This window comes from Bufo bufo, chromosome 1 (genome assembly GCF_905171765.1).
Source record: "Bufo bufo chromosome 1, aBufBuf1.1, whole genome shotgun sequence".
In the NCBI taxonomy this organism is placed as follows: Eukaryota; Metazoa; Chordata; class Amphibia; order Anura; family Bufonidae; genus Bufo; species Bufo bufo.
In genome coordinates this window covers 720,035,425-720,041,751 of record NC_053389.1, presented here as the reverse complement: position 1 = coordinate 720,041,751, position 6,327 = coordinate 720,035,425, and positions in this window count along the sequence as shown.

Sequence of the window (6,327 nt, the reverse complement as noted above, 5' to 3'; positions counted from 1 at the left end):
GTCTTTTGAGGGTGGCCTGAATTGCCACCCTACCTGCCCCCTGAACTGTGACCTCACCAGCACTTCCCTCCCTTAACAGTGTCATCCACAGCACCCTGTCCTTTTAAAGCTGAACTGCAGCTGTGAAGAAAAATGGCTGGGTTTTTATGGAAACCTGGTGTAAAACTGTGTGTATGTAGAAACTAAGGACCTGCGAGCTTCTATTGGCTGATAAGGGACATGTGACCATGTGTATGGCAGTTGGGATATGAAGAGAAAGACCTGCAGGCTTCTATTGGCTAACGTAGGTCATGTGATGTGCCATATTTGCATGTTTTGGGAATATTTCAGGAACGGTATGTGCTAGAGAGCTGAGACCCCGTCTAAAACCTTCCCGGACACCTGATGAACCTGTGTGCCAAGTTTCATGATTGTAAATGCGACGGTGCAGATTCCTTTAGCGGACACACACATACAGTGGATATAAAAAGTCTACACACCCCTGTTAAAATGTCAGGTTTCTGTGCTGTAAAAAAAAGGAGACAAAGATAAATCATTTCAGAACTTTTTCCACCTTTAATGTGACCTATAAACTGTACAAATGTCACAGGGCGCCAAAGGCGCACTCGGTCTCCCATCAGCCACAGACCTGCTGCTTAGCTTCGGGAGCGAGGATCTGTGTTTGGGCTCGTTCCCAGGGTGGCTTTGCTAGCTGGGAGGCTCCCTGCTCCTAGGTCTGCCTTGAGCGCCGAGCTGATCACTCGGTGCTCAACTTGTCTGTCTGCTGGCCACAGGTTGCCTGTTAATTCTAGGTTCCTGGCTTTTTGTTGGACTACTGAATACTCACCTGATCCTTTGCCTGCTCCTCCTGTACTGTGCATCCCTCCTGGTATTGTGACCTCGGCTCCCACCTGACTACTCTTTGCGGAGTCCTCTGGTACTTCTTTACTCTCCTGGTATTTGACCCCGGCTTCTCCTGACCATTCTTTGCTTAACCCTTTGTACTGCATAGCTCTCTTGGTTCTGACCCGGTCCGTTCACGTTCCGTATTTTGTCTTGTCTGTCTTTCCTGCACATATCCTAAGTAAGGGACTGTCGTCCAGTTGTCCCCTGTCATCAGGACTCGTGAGGCAAGTAGGCAGGGCCAGGGGTGAGGGTGGAGCGCAGTGGTCACTATCCTTCCCCCTGTGTGTGTGTGGACGTGACCGTTACAACAACTCAATTGAAAAACAAACTGAAATCTTTTATGTGGAGGGAAGAAAAAATGTAAAAATAAAATAAGGGTGTCCACACCATTAAAGGGGTTGTCCGGGATTAGGGACCATTGTTTTATAGAATTGCACATACACACACTTTACATACACCCATGTACTACCTTTTCAGCATGTTTCTAAGTACCCTTTTTATCCAAAACCTTTATGGCAGGAAGTAACTGATTCCTTTCAGTCAGTGACGTACCGGGTCCCTTCTGCACAGCAAAGCCGCTTCGCAGGGAGCCCGGTGACGTCACCATCAGCCGCAGGCGTTATGCAGAGCGCTCGGAGGGGCGGTACCTCGGCGGCAACAGATCACGCTAAGCCACGCCCCTCCAGTCCGGTGACGTCACCCAGCAGGGCGTGTTGTTCACAATGAAGGAGGCAAGGGAATATGATTCAAGGGGGGGGGGATGCATGGAGGACGTAGCGATGTGCGGCAGGAGGTGGAATAACAATGAGGGGGCGGAGTCACGGCGGAGATGACAGTTGTCTGAAAGCACGTGATGCCGCGCTGCGCTGGGACCCACAGTGCAGAGCGGCAGGAAGTTAGACAAAAATGAACAGAGATGTAAACAGTGCGTGGGAGACCGTCAGCGCCATGTAGAAATGGCGAAAATACCTTAAAACATATGGGGGGACCTAGAATCACCTGTCAACAGTGAGTACACTTAAAAAATTAAAATAATTTGATCCCGGACAACCCCTTTAAACTAATACTTTATTGAAGCACCTTTTGATTTTACTACAGCACTCAGTCTTTTTGGGTAGGAGTCTATCAGCATGGCACATTTTGACTTGGCAAGATTTGCCCACTCTTCTTTGCAAAAACACTCCAAATCTGTAGACTTGTTATATCCACTGTACATACACTCAGCTTTATATATTAGATATATAGATATAAGTTAATTTTTAGCCAGTGTTCACTTTTTTAACACTGTATTGAATTTTTATACTACAGTTTTTGCACGCACGCACAACCTGTGTGCGTGCGTGCTGCAGAGCACGATCAGAAGTGTGCTCATTTACATCTGCACATTTTTTTGTTTTTTTTTAAATATTTTTTCGTGTGAAAAAAGAACTGCAGTTAGTGGTAGTTAGTTATTAGAGATGAGCGAATTTCTCAAAAATTCAATTCGGCCTGTTCACCTAATTTTCCGAAAAGATTCGATTCAATCCGAATTTATTTGTGGCTAATTGCGTAAAAAAACAGCTATTTCCTGGCTACAGAGAGCCCGTATAGTGGTGTAAAACACTGTGCCTTGCAGTAACACACATAGGGATTCTGCTGTGGTAGTGAAATAATACTGTGAGTCAGTATGACACACACATGACAGGCGTCGCTCTTAGAATAACTGCAGACTTCACTTATTTGGGCAGTCACGGGGCCAAAACTGACCAAATAACTCAAGTGTGAACTCAGCCTTACAGGTCAATGTTAGCGCCAGGTATAAAGAACTGCGCAGAGACCCAAGATCCTACCGTAGCATGAAAGGGTGCACTCCTTTTACACCGTCGTCAGCTGATTCCACATAGATGTCTACAGAATCTGTTCTATTAAACGCTTATACAAGTAGAGCCCCCCCCCCTGACAAAGTGGAGAGGGTGTCAGCAGTAAGTTTGTGTTGACGTCACTGATAATTTTGCCCTTCCTCTGATCCGTCAGAACAATAACCCCCAAAAAAACGGATCCTGTCTGTTGAGCATCCGCCTTTACTCAGTCAGCATTTAGTCAGTAATCCATCAGTATTGCTAAAGCCAAAGAAACAGGAGTGGATCCAAAAAGGAGATTACACGTGAATGGAATATTTGCATGTCTTCTGTGTTTTGTACCCACTCCTGCTTTTGGCTGCCAAATCATAAGCCAATTGTGATGGGACCATACAAGCCTTACAGCTACTACACAGACAGGATATGTTGTGCGTCTCATTTTTCCTTCCTTCTGACAGATCAGAAGAAGGGTCAAATAAATGATGATGTCACCCAGGCAAAAAAGTCTAAATAGTGGCCCAGTCATGGAGTGAGGAGGGTGGGAGAACAGCTTGAGAAGTCCACAGAGTGGCCCAATGACATAGTGTTGAGGTAGCAGCAGCATGAGGAGACCACAGAGTGGCCTATTTACATAGTGTTGAGGTGGCAGCAGCATGAGGAAGCCACAGAATGGCCCAAGGACATAGTGTTGAGCTAGCAGCAGCATGAGGAGGCCACAGACTGCCAAGGTGACATAGTGTGGAGTTAGCAGCAGCATGAGAAGGCCACAGAGTAGCACAATGACAGAGTGTGGAGGTGGCAGCAGCAGCATGAGACCACAGAGTGGCAAAGTGACATAGTGTGGAGGTGGCAGCAGCAGCATGAGGAGACCACAGACTGGCAAGGTAACATAGTGTTGAGTTAGCAGCAGCATGGGGAGGCCATAGAGTGGCAAGGTGACATAGTGTGGAGGTGGCAGCAGCAGCATGAGGAGACCTGAGTGGTGAGGGGACAGCAGCATCAGGAGACCACAGAGTGATCCGGTGACAGAGTGCGGAGGTGGGTGGCAATAACAGTACCCGCTGATGATGGTGGGTGTAAGAAGGAGCACTTGGCATCAGATGTGTGGCATTAGGTGGGTGGCAGCATCAGAATAGTAGCTGAGGCAGGTAGCCAGAAGAAACCGGTATCTTTTGTCAAGGTTTGGGTGAGGCAGCATGGATGATCTAATTTGATGCACCAGGCATTGGTGGGTGGAAATCCTGGCTGATCCATACCTGATTCATCTTGATAAAGGTCAGTCTCTCCACATTTTGGGTGGACAGGCGAGTTCTCCTTGTGGTAACTATGGCCCCCGCCGCACTAAACACCAGCTCTGATGCCACACTACTGGCTGGGCAGGACAGCTTTTCCAGGGCAAACTCGGCCACAAATCCAGTTTGGCTGCCCAGTAGTCCAGCGAATCTTCAATGTCTGGTGTCAGGGTGCTGTCCCACCTGCTGGTTCAGGTTCTGCTACAGGTCTAGCTGCTGCTGCTGGTGGGTAGTTTCTTCAGTAGACGGGTGAAGAAAGCTGCTCATTAGTGACTCTAGACTCAAGTTGCTGCTGATGGAGCTGGTACTGCTCCTATCCCCCCACAGCAGCAATGGCAGTGGAATGTGAGTGCAGAGTGCCTAACCCCCCCCCCGGTCAGATGCGAGAGGATGGACGATGCCGCACATAAGCAGCGGCTAACTGCCTACATAGGATGTGTCGATAGTAATTTAGTTTGTCCCCCCTCTCAGCGGGTGTAAACAAGGCCCCCATTTTGGACCAGTATCAAGGGTCTAACATGGTGGAGAGCCAGTAGTCATCCCTCTGCCAAATGGTGACAATTCGGCTGTCACTACGTAAGCGAGCATGCATTGGGCCATTTGCGCAAGTGACTCGGAGGGACTCCCTGCCTCCATCTCCACTGCATACTGCCACGGTGTGCCTGGGTAATCTGCCTCGTCTTCCTCATCTCCCTCTTGCTCCTCTGGCTGGTCCTGCTCCTCCTCTCCTGCCACCTGTGTAGAAAAACCACCCACTTGGCTACACATTGCTTGTGCTTCAATGTCCTCCTCCTCCAGTTCAGCCCCCACAGAGCTCATGTGGCTGTGAGATGTAGGTGCCAAGTTTCCAGTCCCCTGACCTACCAGCATCTATTCCAGGACATGAAGCAGTGGAATGATGTTGTTCATACCATAGTCCTGGCGACTGACAAATAAAGTGGCCTCCAGAAAGGGCCCGAGCAAATGGGAGGGGTCACGCATGAGCTGCCACTGGCTAACATTGAAATTACACAGGGGATTACTTCTGTCCGCCTGTATCATTAAGAAATCGTTTATGGCCTTTCTCTGTTCGTATAGTCGGTCCAACATATGGAGGGTGGAATTCCAACGGGTGGAATCAGCCTATGTTGGGGGACGCCGTTCTGCGGCTGCAGCTCAATGAGGGTGTGCTTTGCGTTGCATGAGTGGCTGAAGTGCATGCAAAGTTTCCAGGCCATTTTCAGGATGTCTTACAGATGGGGCTCAGCCCTTCTTGACGCACAGCTGACACCATGTTCTTCCCGTTGTTGGTCACCATGGTTCCAATTTTGAGTTGTCGCAGAGAAAGCCAGGATTCGATTTCATGATGGACTCAGAGCAGTTAGTCCCCTGTGTGACTCCGTTCACCCAGGCAAACTAGGTGCAGAACAGCGTGACACCGCCGTGCCCTGCACATGTGGTATGCTGGAGGGGCACTTTGAATTGTTCCTGCAGTGGGGGCTGAGGACACGGTGGAGAATGTTGAGGCGGACATTGTTGCAGGACCAACGGCGTAAGAACGTGGAGGCGGAAGCGGTGTCACCTGGCCAAGTTGCTGGTGTGACTGGGCAGGAACCACATTCACCCAGTGGGCTGTAACGGACATATTTTGTCCCTTCCCATAGTTATAGCTCCACACGTCAGCGCTGGTGTGCACTTTGGCAGACAACGTCATCATCAAAGACTGGCCCACCTTCTGTTCTACATATGTGTGCAGGGCTAGTACTGCTTTTTTGGCAAAGAAATGACGGCTTGGGACTCTCCACCTCGGCTTGGCACAAGACATCAGTTCTCTCTCTGAAAGGTGCAGAGTCCACCACTTGGAAAGGGAGAGAGTGCAGCACCAGCAACTTGGACAGGAGCACATTCAGCTTCTGCGCCGTAGGATGACCACACACGTATTGCTGTCTCTTGGCAAACGCTTCGTTGATCGACTGCTGACGAAATGAGTGATGAGGAGAAGGAAGACTAGGAGCAGGAGCATCAGGACCGGTAGATGACGCGAAGGACAGACCGCTCCCTTCGGCTGAGGTGGTGGAGCTTTGACTGCCTGAAAATCGGGTACGTGGCACTGGGTGATGCAGTGGTTGCTGTGCAGGCTGGACCACCACATCGGAGCCACGGTTCTCCCAGGCCACTTTATGGTGACGCTGCAAATGAAGACGCAGGGCCGTGGCACCCTGGCCACGCTTCATCTTCTGCCCAAAGATTCGGCAAATGGCCATGTTCACCTCCTCCGGCAGCTTAACAAAAAACTGCCACACCGCCGAGTAGGTGATTTTACTCCAAACACT